Raw genomic sequence first — 14,490 nt, 5'->3', positions numbered from 1 at the left:
GGTAAACATGTGTATCACTCCACACCATACAAATATGCTGCCAGCTTAGATATACAGTTGTGGTTCCTTTTGTCAAGCTTTTGTATTTCCTGTTAGAAAGGCTAACTTAAAATACCGTTTTCAAGAAGGAGAGATAGAACAAGAGCTTCATGCAAATGCTTACATTATTTCCTCAAACTTCTCTCTTATTTCTTGTAATAATGAGATGATGTTCTTATAAGTTATCCATTTATTGAAAGCTTAGGGGAAATAAGGCTTCAGTCTTGACTGCTTACTAATGGTCAAGCATTCACATCTGGAAGTCACTAGAAGGTGTTTTTTAGGTGAAAGGTCAAAATCTAAGTGGAGAAGGCCTATCAATCAGGTACTTGCTTCACTTCTATGGTTACATTCCAGCCATATTTATCTATATTGAGCAGGGGGAGACTTGAAGTGGCTCTATTCTCTTCCCCCTATGCAAAGAGGTTGTTCATTAGCAACATAGATTGTGCCCAAATTTTGCTATTTCATTTAGTTCTTCATTAGCAATTGTGAGAAATAGGTAATTCATACTGAGGAGGGCAGATATAACTTAAACTATTACAGTATGGATTTTTAATTTTTTGGTTTAAATACAAAGTCTACTTTGGCCCCATTCAACGAAAGCTCAGGGAAGATTGGGAGCCCGTTATTCTTGTTATTCTTGTACCTTGTCATGGTCCTCAGGCTTCCCTGCTTTTGAACATCACCCTCTCTCTTTTTCGCCTGAAAAACTGTGATTGGTTCTTCAACACCAAACTCAAATAGCCTCTCTCCTCCGAAGGCTCCCCCAGCTCACCTAGGCAGCAGGCTCACGGAACACATGGAACTCCTCTCCCTCTGTTGCCCCTGTGACAATCTGTTTGCACATCAGCATCCATACATTATTCCACATCTATTCCTGCTGTCCAACACAATGACCGGTGTTTATTGGCAATCAGTAAATACTTGTTACAAATGACCTGCTTTGAAACAGTTTGATTGAAGATGCGTCCTGCCATCCAAAGATCAGGATATATCGATGACATTCCACCTAGTCAGATTGTTAGAGAAACAGAAAGTCACTGAACAGGATGGTAAGAGTTCACATAATTCTAATCCATTTTAATTAACATTAAGTCTTAGCGTGCTATCTATTGACCTATCAATCAATTGATCTATTAAATCTTTTCATTTTTACACCAGGAGTGGTCTTTCAGGTTGCCAGCTACATGTTTTCAAGCCAGTCTTCATGGGAATGTTTGTTTACGTGTAAAGAAATATGTAGCGTTATTTTCATAGAGGCTTAAGAAATACTTGGCTGAACAATATAACTGAAAAAAAAAAAAAAAGACTTAAGGAACAGAAAGTACCAAAGAAAACTTAGGATTCATCAGAATTAAAATTAGCTGAAGGAAAAGAATAATCATAAGCTAAAAGCCTTTTCCTGCTATTTGGATCATCAGCTTTCATCTGTAGCAGTTTCCCCTCCCGAGTCTCTCTCAAGTTACGAAAGAGGTTCCCCATATGGGCGGGTTAATCTGACAGGCAAGGCTATCTCATGATTTAAAAGTCTCTTTTTAAAATATGCAAGAAGGCAAACGGGAAGGTTCAAATTGCGCGCAAGGCCTTGGCTGCCTTGTTGCGAAGGTTCACCCTTGTGACTACTTCATTATCATCCTGGATTATCTATTTAGAGCAGCGGAGGCACAGCATATCTAGAATCAACACAGAACAGCCTCCTCATTTCTCATGCTCTCAGGCCTCTCTCTGGACTGATGATTGTCAAGCATTCCTTCCCCTTTCTGCAATCCAAGGCTGACGCCCACCAGGAAACAAAGGGTCTCTTTGAGGATGAACTTGAGACCATCCTGGTCCCCTAAAAATTACAAGCTGGAAAATGTCTAAGGACTGAAATTGTTGTGTTCCTTGCAGAGAACTCTCAGTAGACCTAACTATAGGAGTAGGTTATCAAAGGAAGGCTTTCGTCAAACCCGGGGGGGAAGAAAGGACAACTGTGTAGCAAAGTGTGAAGGAGAATGGATGAAATAAATAAACTCCGTATGCTTTTGCCCTTCCCCAGCGCCTGCCGTGCAGACCCTTTGCAAACCGTGTGCACACCTTTCGTCTCCTTTAACTCTCACAGCCATCCTTGGAAGTTGTTACCAATATCCTTCCTATTTTAAAGGCGAGTAAACTGAGGTTTAGTGATGTGACCGGGCCAGGGCCACATAGCTGGGAAGGAGCAGAGCTAGGACTCGAATCCAGGCCTTTTCCTGAGAAAGTGTAGCCTCACACCTCCAACCACAAAGCCTCTTGGGTTAAGCAGGGAAGGCACCTTTAACCAGAGCCACCCCTGGCATCATAAACTTTCTGGGAAGGAGCCTGAGAACCCTTTACAGCCCCTTAATTTATGGGTGAGAAAACGACATCAGAACCCTGAGTATAAATGTTCTGGTTTCACTGCACTTAGCTTTTGGAGGGGAAAAACAAAATCGTGAGAGAACCAGTTGCTATCAGCGATTTCACGAGAAAACCAAGAGAAGCCACTTTCAGGGAAAGCCCGTGCTCAGGGCACGTTCAGTCTCTCCAATAAGCAATGAAGCTTTCAATGTTCATCCCCAGGAACTGCTGCGTTCTCCGCCAACCCAGATAAATGCCTTCGTGATCTGTGAGCTTCACGCTCTGAGACAGAGGTGGCTGTTAAAATCTGCCCAGCATTGTCACAATGGCTGGAGAAAAACGTTTTGTACTTGACTCTGTGACTTAAGAAATTCAGTTTACTTGTATGTATTGGTTTACAGAGGATTCTTACTGGCAAAAGGTTGTTGTTTTTTTTGTTTTAGTCTATCTATGATTTTCCATCTGTTTGTCTTACCTTCGTTTAAATAAATATTACATAAGCAAGGGTAGTATCTGCTACCTCTTTTGTAATGACTCACCATTCTCTAAACACAGAGGGTCTCACAGTGGTTTCTGGTGTATTAAACTTGATGATACAAATGCAGAGCATCTTCTAGTTTACCTTGTACACAGAACTTATGTGGCATGTACAGTGGAGTCCTTATAAAAAGCCACTGAAGATTCAAGAGGGAAGTAGTTGCATTTCCTGGGGAAGAACAGTGCGGGAGACATATTTACCTGCTCTGTGATATATGCATGTGGCTTTCATTGTATTTAAAAATCGCTGTGGAATCTCAAAGGCAAGGTGGGGAAGGGTGGGTGGGTAGGAGGAGATCAACCAAGAACTTGTAGGAATATTTGCATAACCCATGGACATAGACAATAGGGTGGTGAAGGCCTGCAGGGGGCGGGGGTTGAAGGCTGGCTAGAAGAGGTCAATGGGGGGAAGAAGGGGACATATGTAATATTTTCAACAATAAATACATATTTTTTTAAATAGCTAATAGCAATTGGTCCTTTTCTCATGTCTCCCACTGCAGGATATATTACTCATAGCACACCAAATTTACCTCTGGCCCACACAAACCTTCTCTTATCGTGCTGATTGCTCCTGTAAGTTACTGACATCAGCGGTAACTTTGTCAGGAAACTGAGGTAACTGAACATTCCAGAGAAGTTGGAGAAAATGCATCTCAGATTACTTCAGGCTTCTTCCTCTTTTATATGGTTCATGTTCCTCATCTGAGTCACTGCTGAAATAGTCTAAAGGGTATGCTCACATTCAGTATTAGAAAGATGGCTTGTCTATTCATCTTTCCCTTTAACTGACCTCACTTGGATTAGAGTGAGTTTTGCCTCACCAATTTCATAAATCAATATCTGGCTGTGGGTAGTAGAGGTGGAGGCCACTATCTGTAATTAGTGGTTATTTGAGAAATGAAATTGTTAATCCATGTGAATAAAATTTGTGCTCCAATATAATCTTGTGAATGATTTTCAGAAATCTTCAGGTGTATTAAATTAAAGATTTCTGGTTTACATTGGGGCCCTTCCACACTTCCTTATTTTTACAGCGCACATTTTCTGTTATTTTCTGTCTTGTTACTGAATTGTTCTCTGTTTGGCTAGTGACCGGAGTCAGTGGGGACTAGATGTTGCTGACAGCCTCTCTCCAGAGGACTCACATGCTTTCTTAGCTCTTGCTGGGTTTCAGGCTCTGTACCAGGTGCTGCAGTCAGAATGTTCATAATGTTGACCTTCCAGGAACGCACTGCCTTTGGGAAGCTACCTTTGAATGGTGCATTAATGAGGCAGATGCAGGGTGCTCACAGAATTCCAGAAGAGGGGCATGTCTAAGATTTGGTTTTCAAGAAAGATTGTGACCCTTGAGCCATGTTCTGAAGGAAAAAAAGAAAATAGAGGAAAGTGTGTCCAGGACGATGCAACTGGAGGAATGGTAAGAGATGATGGAATGGAAGGCAAAGAGGAGCCAACTCATGAAGCTTTGTGTGCCAAGCTAAGAAATATGGCTGTATTTTGAATACTTTGGGAGATCACTGAAGGGTTTTTGAATAGGGCTTTGCATGATCTAATTTGCACCAGTGAATTAAATCATTGACCACTGGTTGAATATCTACTTAGTGGCAGCCACTCATTGAGGAGCGGGACTAAAAGATAACAGTCCCTACCCTGGAGAAGCTGACATGTTTAGATAGGAGAAGACAGACATGAAAACAGAAAAGTACCAAAAGAGCACATTGGCCAATACAAAAATGTGGAATAAGTTAGGAGGTGATGTGACCACAAGTAAAGTTATGGTGTGATGGTGAGGGGAAGGAACTAGTTCTTTCTCCTTTCTACTGCATTTAAAGAAATATCTCAACATAACAGTTGTTAGACTGTGGGAAAATAATGTTCGAGTAAGGTGTATACAAAGAATATCAATAAATACCTTTAAAGAACTTCAAAGGTGGCATCCTTCTATCTGCCAGCTCCATCCGCTGCTGTGTTAAACAGGGCAGCACCTTGGGTGAGACTGGGACCAGTATGACTGGGTAAGAGGCTGTCAGGGCTATTCTTGGGATTTGATGTATGCCTGAAATAAGGGAGTGGCAGCGATGGCTGAGGAAGAGGAACAAGCAGCAGAGATAATGGGGACCGTGACTCACAAGACTTGATAACTCATTCAGAGATCTAGCAGATGACTCCCGAGATTTCCACCTGAGTGGCCTAGGAAGTGACAATCACCATGTTTTGGCGGTAGGGGGGAGAGTAGGGGGAAGATAGGCCCGTGTCCATTTTAGACCTTCAAATTTGAGCCGCCATCAGGTGGCAACATCTAGGATTCGTTTGGATGTGCACGTCTAGTGCACAGGAGGGAAGTCTTACTGGGAAAATGCATTTTTGAGTCTTTGGCATGTAGTTAGGAACTGAAGCTGAGGGTGTAGAAAAAGTCACTGAAGCACAGAAAGAAGAGAGTAGAGAGCCCCAGAGGGGTCCTGGGAAACGCTACCATGCAGATACGGAGTGAAGAAAGTAGATCTTGGTCAGTGAGTAGGAAGAAAACCGAGAAGAATGTGGTCAGGGATTTAAAGGAGGACTTTTAAAGAGGAAGTCTTCAATGGAGTTAAAAGCTGCCTCTTCTGTGTGTAAAGATGTGCTATGATTTTCAAAACAAATTAAATACATTAGGTGGGACTGTTATTGCTAGCAACATGCAATAACTGACTAACAGCATATAAAAATACCACAAAGCTTAGAGAAAAGCAAATTAAACCAGGCTTTTAAGATGATATACCGTCTTCTAAAAGTAAACTGTGAAGGATAGCGTGCTGGCCTTCTGAGAAGAAGGCATGGGGTTGGATTTGTTTTTCTTGGGAAAGAGATGGGATATTTTCAGTGAACTGAAGCCTGACTTTCTTACCTGAGCCTTTTGTGGCCCACTCATGGGTGAGCAGGCAGCAGGAGGCAAGGAGTAATGGGGCAGAACAGAGCTCATGGGCACATCTGAGAACTCTTCCCAGAACCTGGTCTCACTGATTTCCAGTTTTAGGCCACTGGCCACCAGAGCAATATATCAATGTATCAAAACACACCAGTTGACTCACTGCTATCTTGGGTTTTCATGTTGCCTTACCCACAGAACTCTCAGTATCCTTCCCAAAACTCAGGGATGTAAGTGCATTGCAGGAATTGTTAGCTGGTTTCGCAAGAGGCTTGGAGCTGGAAAAGGTTAAGATTCACAGCAGTAATGAATCAGGGGAGAGGGCGCATCTCACTCATTTCTGTTCCTGAACTCGGGCTCCAAAATCCAGTAAAGAGCTGCTTGGATTTTTGCCCCCCACTCTCCTTCACTTAAAAACGTTACTGTATTTTATTCTGACATTTCTTACCTGAAGCCAGGTTTGGTTCCTCTGCTCTCTGGCCCTCCCATTATCTTGGCCTGCCCTCTGACACTGTTTCCCAATTTATGTTTTCCTTTCTCATTTCCCTCTTCTCAGCACTGACACGAGCCACAAACCTATAACCAGAATGTCTGACTCACTCGGTGCTTCTCCTGTTAATGGACACCATGTGGGACAGGAGGCAGGAAAAGACCCTTTACAGGAAATCAGCCGGTAATGCTTGCACTTTGGTGCCCTTTGAAACAAGAATTCAATTATCCTAATTAAAAAGATCACCTTAGAGAAGACATTTGGGAAAAAGAGTAGGCAGTTTGTCTTTTTCCTGATGGCATGCATCTCAAAACCAAAAGGATATCCCTGCTGCTACTTGTTTTATCTGTTCAAGCCCAGGCATCAAGAGGATAGTTAGATCAAAATTTAATTTTGATTTTTCAGACCAACCCAGAGGCTGAGTACTGGAGCTCTGACTTCAGTGGTTTGTTTTGGGAGTGCCACAAAGTGCCACGCACTGGGTTTCTTCAAACAGCCAACCTTGATTCTCACACAGTTCTGGAGGCCAGCAGGCCCCATCACGGTATCGCATGGCTGCCTTCTTCTGAGGGATCTGCTGCGTTTCTCCCTCCCAGCTTTTGCTGATGACCAGCAACCTTGACGTTCTTTGGCTAGAACTCCAGCACTTCAACCTCTGTCTTGGTTTTCACATGGCATTCTCTCCATGTGGGTGTGTCCAAATGTCCCTCTTATAAGGACACCATCCATGTTGGATTAAGGCCCACCCTGATGATCTCATTGTGTCTGCAAATACCCTATTTCCAAGTAAGGTCACACTCATAGGTCTCAGGGGCTAAGACAGCGGTTCTCAACCTGTGGGTCGAGACCTCTTTGGTGGTCGAATGACCCTTTCACAGGGGTCGCCTAAGACCATCCTGCATATCAGATATTTACATTACAATTCATAACAGTAGCAACGAAAATAATTTTATGGTTGGGTCACAACATGAGGAACTGTATTTAAAGGGCCAGAAGGTTGAGAACCACTGGGCTAAGACTTCAATATACCTTTTGGGGAACACAATTCAGCCCAAACAGCGAGTTAGCGACAGGAGCCATCTCTCCTTTCCCCAGGGGCCCGTGAGGTCCTGGTTTTCTGCATCAGCACCTGAATTCCAGACCTTCCCTTCCCTTCTCAGCATCAGAGAGAACTCATCTGTGCCCCACTCCCTCAGGGCTCTACTCTCAGCTATAAATTGATAAATTCATCTAAGGGGAGGTGATTAGGCAAATAGCACTGCTTCCAGGTATTTGCATTTGAAAGATGAATTTCTGGAGATGGTCCGGTCCCTTAATCTAAAGTTGCTGGTGGAAATTGTGCAGTGGATAAGATTTTCTATGCTAGTAGACAGGTCTTTGCATGACCCTCAAATCATCGCTGTCTCCTCCATCTGTGAAAAGGATGGGCCCTGTCTGTCTGTTACTCTCTTAAGGGAAAATTATGACTACAGACAATTTGATCTATCTTTGAATTGCATGCAGTTATTCATCCCAGGATTGTAAGTGTGCCAGGAGAGGAGATTTGCCTCTCCCAAGGAAGTCCATTGAGGGAGAGAATTGTATTTTAGAAAGGGGCAATCTGGGGATCAAACACGAGGAATAGAAACTCATTCAAAACTGTGGATACTTTTCAAAGAATGAACCGGAGAGAGGGAGAGAATTTGGTTGCTAGGAAAATCGAATAAAATACACACAAGCTCCCTCTCCCCTGGTTTTCCATCTTGGGGTGGGCTGTGCTTTCCAGTCTCGCTGTGGGCTGTTTGTCCCTCCCACCTCAGTGGTGACAGACTCACAGAGATGCCTACATGTCTGTCTCACAGGTGTGCGATCTGATACTTGCCAGCTTAGCGGCACTTTGGTGGAGTCTCCCACAGTGGTTGCAAAGAGAAAAGGAGAGAGATAATAGCTCACTGGCATCAATAATCTACTTTCCTGTCCAGCCAAACATTTGAATAATAGGCTCAGAACTTGCCCTCCTACACCCCTCCCTGTCTCCTCCCCTGTCAGATTCTCTTCCCTTCTCCACAACTGGGAACTCTAGGGAGCAGATTGTTTTGGCTGGAATTAGCTGGGCACAGATGGTACCACCTGCTGCATGTTCCTTACTTCTTATTGGCTTCTCTCTCAGCTCTGCGAGTTTCTGTGGTTTTTAGAAGTTCAGGGGAAGGGGAAATGGCTGGGGCCCTTGCTCATGCCTGATTCTAACCCAGCTGTTTGGAGCAAGCTGACAAGGGTGGGCACTGAGGTGAGGCGTGCCGACTGGGAAGGTGCTTCCAGGGTAACCTGCCACTGTTTGCCGAATCCAGTGCTTTCGTTTCCAAAATACAAACTTTCTTTGGCCCAAACAGTTTCTGTTTTCCAGGCTGACAGATTTGCCTGTGACCAGACGCAAGGCAGGTGGTCTTGTGAGAATCTGAGAAATGCTAGTTCTCTCATTCTGAAGTCAGAGGGGGAGGAAATAATGAATAGGCCCCGGTCAGGTTGATAAGTACATTTCTATACACTGGGAATAGCAAACTAAGTTTCTTTTGACTCTCACAGGGTGAACCTCATAGATGAGCAAGTTCAGTTTTCTCACTATGAATACATGGCATTGGACCAAAAGACCTAAGCAATCTCATTCCTTAAAATTCTCTGGGTTGTTCTTGGGTGCTTCTAAGAGGAGGTCGCACTATAAGTCACTCACATGACCCGAGAAATGTTTTCTTACCTGTCTGACTTTATCTCCCACCCTCCTCTCTTTTCTACTATGCTTTGGTAGACTGGCCTTTTTATTCTCAAAAAGCCAAATCCATTCTTCCTTCCGTTCCTTCTTTCTGGAACATTCTCCCTCCAGGCCTTCACTCCTTCTCATCCGTCAGGCTCAACTCAAACCCCACTGCCTCAGAGAGACTTTTTCTCGCACACTCCTCCCTGTCCCTGGCTGAGGTTGCCTTTTCCCCAGTTTCATTCACTGTTACATCACTTTTTATTTTCAATAAAATGCTTAGCATTATGCGAAGTGATCTTTGTAACTGTTTTGTTTTCTGTCTTCTCCGTTGGAATGTAGGTCCTTTAAGGTAGGGGTATTGTCTATTTGTCTACCACCGTATGGCAAAGACCTAGAGCAGGGCCTTACCTATAGCATCACTCCATAGTATATGTATTATTGAGGGAATTGAGGCATTTTGTGTTTAAATAGAGGAAACACAATAGTAGAGAAGAGATTGCTTAGGACTTTCAGATCAGTGCATTCCTTGTGGCACCTGGAACTTTGTGAATGTCTACCCTGATAGGTTATAAGAAACCTGAGGCAAGTTGCTCTGTCTTGTTTATCTTTGTACATCCTACAGTATCTTACTCAGTTCTGAGTAAACTGAATCACTGTCAATGATGTAACTGTTGCTAATTATTAGTATTATTTTTAGAACTACTGTACCTACTGAACTGCTGAATAGAAGCATCACAGAAGTGATAGACACATCGATAGAAGCATGAAAGCATCAATGCCGTAACTGCAGACATGGCTTCCAGTGTCAGTTCTGCTAGTAACTATGTGATGATTTGAGCTTTTATTCTCTCTGAGCCCAGAATTTTTAAAGCCAAGGCTTTAGATGAGAACATAGCTAAGGTTCCTCCATGTTCTTTCTTTCCTCTCTTTCAGTCTATTCCACTTTTCCCGTTGCAGAGATGTGACTCCACTCGTGTTCCTGCTGCTCTGCTGCCCTGTCTCTTCCTCTGACCATCTCTGGTCTTCAATGCACGTGGGCCTTGGAAAAGCCATGACTAGGGAAGGAATAGCATGGGGACTCCCACAGTGGGTTCAAGCTGAAAACGATGGCTGGAGGCTCAGTGGAACCACTCTCCTCAATGGACATAAGCACTGTCAAAAGTCTTGGACAAAACAAGTGGGTAAAATGTGTGAACAGCAGTAATTTTTAAAGAGCTTTTCTTAAAATTGAGGAGGTCTCTGGCTCTCAATTACAGGAGACTCCAGTGCAGAAGCAGTTAACAGCCCTCAGATGGTGGCATGACATCTTCAAGTAATATGGGGGTTTCCAAAGTCGATTATTTTCATCCAGTCTTGTGGACCAGAACAAAATTCCTACAGGAAGTGGGGAAACTCATTCCCTTTGAGGTTTCCATTTGCCTGGGATATGTTGAAGAGAACACTGTCAGGGGACGGGGCTCTTCTTCACAGTCTATGCTTAACTGCTTTCCAGATCTTTGTGGGGTAAAAGCAAACCAATGACCAGTGTGGTCTCAAGTATATGTAGACTTATAGTTTCCTCACCTATAAGATGCAAGTGGTAGATTAACTACTTTTATTTTTCTAACTGTTGCAAGCATTAAGGTTTTCTTTTCTTTTAAAAAAATATATTTTATTGATTTTTTACAGAGAGGAAGGGAGAGGAATAGAGAGTTAGAAACATCGATGAGAGAGAAACATCGATCAGCTGCCTCCTGCACGCCCCTACTGGGGATGTGCCCGCAACCAAGGTACATGCCCTTGACGGGAATTGAACCTGGGACCCTTCAGTCCACAGGCCGACGCTCTATCCACTAAGCCAAACCGGTTAGGGCTAAGGTTTTCTTCCTACCCAATTCATAAGGGAGCTCTATTGAAGAAGAAAAAGGAGGAGGGTTTTTGGCAATTTTAATATAGTCACAACATAGGTTATAATTTAGTCAGGTCATAAAGACATTTGTAACATAGCTATGATTTGCAGGTGGAAACATATGACTCAAGGGATCCTGACAATTCCTGGAAAAGTATTTGTACAAATCATCATTCTAATTTTCAGTTTAAAAGTCAGGGTAGTACATATTAAGTAACTATTCTGGCTAGAACTCTTATTGTTCTGACAAGATTTTTTTAATGTTCCATCACCCTTTATTTTTATTTATTTATTTATTTATTTATTTATTTATTTATTTATTTATTTATTTTAATTCTCACCAGAGGATATTTTTTCCATTGATTTTTAGGGAAAGGGAAAGCAGAGAGAAACAGTGATTTGAGAGAAACTCATCGAATGGTAGCCTCCTGCACGAGCTGTGACCTGGGAAGGAGCCTGTAACCAAGGTACATGCCCTTGACTGGAATCAAATCCAGGACCCTTTGATCCACAGGCCCGATGCTCTATCCACTGAGCCAAACCAGCTAGGGCATCGCCATTTATTTTAAAGTGAGTGAAAAGTTCCTTTTCATGGATTTATCTTTGAAAATATAAAAGCACTTTATACTGCAGAAGAAAAAAGAAAGGTGTCTACTTAGATGTTAGGCTGGTTGTTCTCAAGCCCACTCTCTCCAGCAATGGCATTTGAAGAGTTAAAACACTTTGGGCAGGGTGGTTTGTACTTCTCCTTTTCCCCTCTTACTTAGACGTCTCTTCAGCCGGAAACCTATGAGCTTACACTTTCTAAGCACATTCAATAATGAAGTGGTAGACCTCCACCGAATGTTTCAGGACTGCAGGAAGTGGTTGAGAGTTATTCAATAGCTGGTGTTCTCCCTTCACGTCTGCACCAATCCCGGGCCGCACTACAAGGCTGGGAAATACTGTTTGTGTTGGAAGTGGTATCTTTCAGAAGAGATGTAAAAACCAAGGTCTAGGTTGCTTGTGGTCACTAAAATACACCAGCATGTTTTCTGTGAGTGTGGGGATGTTCTTGAGTTTCCTTTCTAAATTTATGTTCTTTTCTTCATCTCTATTTTTTTCAAGTAATTTGAAGACTGTATTCTGCTTTCTCTAAACAAAACTAAAATGGGATGTAACTGTAATGCTTTGCCTTATAATAAGACTCTTTTAGGAATGGATTAAAAAGATTCTCCTTTAAGGAAAGGTCATAAACTAGAATCTAAGTTTCCTATAAAAAGAATAAAGAGCCTGGCCAGCATGGCTCAGTGGTTGAGTGTCAGTCTCTGAACCACGAGGTCACGGTTTGATTCCTGGTCAGGGCACATGCCCAGGTTGTAGGCTCCATTCCTGGTGTGCGGGTGTGCAGGAGGCAGCTGATCAATGATTCTCTCTCATCATTGATGTTTCTATCTCTCTCTCCCTCTCCCTTCCTCTCTGAAATCAATAAAAATATATATATATTTTAAAAAGAATAAAGATAAGTCATCATTTTATCTGTTATATTGTTAGCATATCTTATAAGTTATATAGAATTATCTTGTGGTGAGGTCTTCAGAACATTTTAATTTTCTAGTACCAGCATTTTAAGTGGTTTCCATTTGTGTAAGATAACAATATAATAACTTCTCAAAAGCATTTTGTTGGGGCTCCTTCCATCTCTTGGGTATTGTTGCTTTTTAATGCTAGCTATTCAAGTTTACCCTCAAAGTTAGCAAACCTACTACTCTCTCCCCCCACCCCCACGCTGACTGTTTTGAAAATGGTCAGAACAGGATTATAATGCACAAATCTTTCTCTGAATATTTCCTTATGTTAGATCAGTTCCTTCTGAGTTCTGTGCTTGCCAATGCTAAATTTCCTGCCAGGGCAGTAGTCTATTTTTAACATTTTGGGGGCTTAGTCTTCGTTCCAAATCTAACAGGCAGATTCTGTTGAGTGAAAGAGAGAAAGCGGACTGGATGCATTTACAAATCAGAATCATCAGGATTTGCAATTTCTGTAGAATTAAAGAATTGAAGGAGAAAGACCAATTAGAATACTTAAAAGATCATCTGTCATCACTTTAATCTTCATGTATTTTTTTACTCATCATTTTCTTTGACTAAAATTATTAGAGTCTTTGTCATGTTCATCTCAAGGCCAAATGGGAGCAGTAATGTTCATTTTATATTTTCAATATTTGGAGCATTGTAACATGTCATGCTAGATTATAGGTGGAAGATGACTGTTTTAACAGAGAGAGTTTTAGTTTGTGTCATATTCAGCATCGTATTATCTCAGTGTCATGTCTTTGAATTTAATTCCATGTTTCATAAACATAAATGAAGACTGAGGGATTTATTTCTGTTATTGAATAGCATTTGTTTAATTCAGAGATTAATATATCATCTTCAACCCTGAAACAGAGGCCCTCTGAAACATCAGACCCAAAAAATTGGACACGGCCTATTAGCCAAAAGAACATGTTGCCAATTATCTCCATGTTTATTTAAATATTTAGCTCTAAAGGAAGCAATCATTCCTTTATACTTCTTTGAATTTAGTATCGACATTTTTATTTTGGGAAAGGAGGTCTTTTTTCTTTTTTCTTTTTCTTTTTCTTTTTTTAACATGGATACAGGAAAAGAAAACTCTCCAATAAAAATATTGTCTAAAAAGTTTGTTTTGTCTGCATGATTTACTAAATATGTACAATTTCAATTCACAGCGAAGGTAACAAAGATTTAAACAGCCAACATCACAAATGTCTCAAGTTCTAAAAAAAAATCACTGTGCACAGTTTAACAATTTAATTGAATAAAAAACCAAAGCTAAGCCTTCAGTTGGAGTCTTTTTTATGATGGGCACAAGCCATGTACTTTCTTCATCTTTGTTACACGATGCATATTTCAGTGAGTAAACGCCCCTTCCCATTTTAGTATATTAGGTTATGTCAGTACATACTTAAGGGAGGCCATAAATTGCCTCTCGGTACACCTATATGATTTGTGATGTGTTCACATATATGTTATATTTATTAATATATAAAATGATCAGATGAGTCACTTGTGATTTTTTTTGTGTGTCTTCAAATGTAGGAATGTTTTGTTGCATGTATAAAAAATTTTTAATTGATGGGAGTGGTATTTAAAGTGATAATAATTTGACCAGAGTCCCATTGACGTAAGATGTCTAGAAAGAACTATTCTGCACTTGAAATATAGAGATTTTACATCTCTACCCAATTCAGGTTTATAAAGTTTGTTATTATATGAATCCAAATGCTGTGGTCATTCTGATATAAGGATCAAGTGAATGAACCAATTAGTCATTAGAAACAAATGTCATTGAATTCAGAATAGTTGAGTTACAGTTAAGAAGAAGGGAGCCATAACTTTGGCTAACCCTATAAAATCTATAATAAGGTTGTTTTCATATATACGTTTTCCCACGTAAATTCTTTGGTGTTGTTCCCCCTCTTTTTATTAATGCTGTGATTGATGAACATGCAATGTGAGATTCAAATAATTGCA

Source organism: Myotis myotis, unplaced genomic scaffold (genome assembly GCF_014108235.1).
Source record: "Myotis myotis isolate mMyoMyo1 unplaced genomic scaffold, mMyoMyo1.p scaffold_m19_p_8, whole genome shotgun sequence".
Lineage (NCBI taxonomy): Eukaryota > Metazoa > Chordata > Mammalia > Chiroptera > Vespertilionidae > Myotis > Myotis myotis.
The sequence above is the reverse complement of the archived record's forward strand: the minus strand, read 5'-3'. Positions refer to the sequence as shown.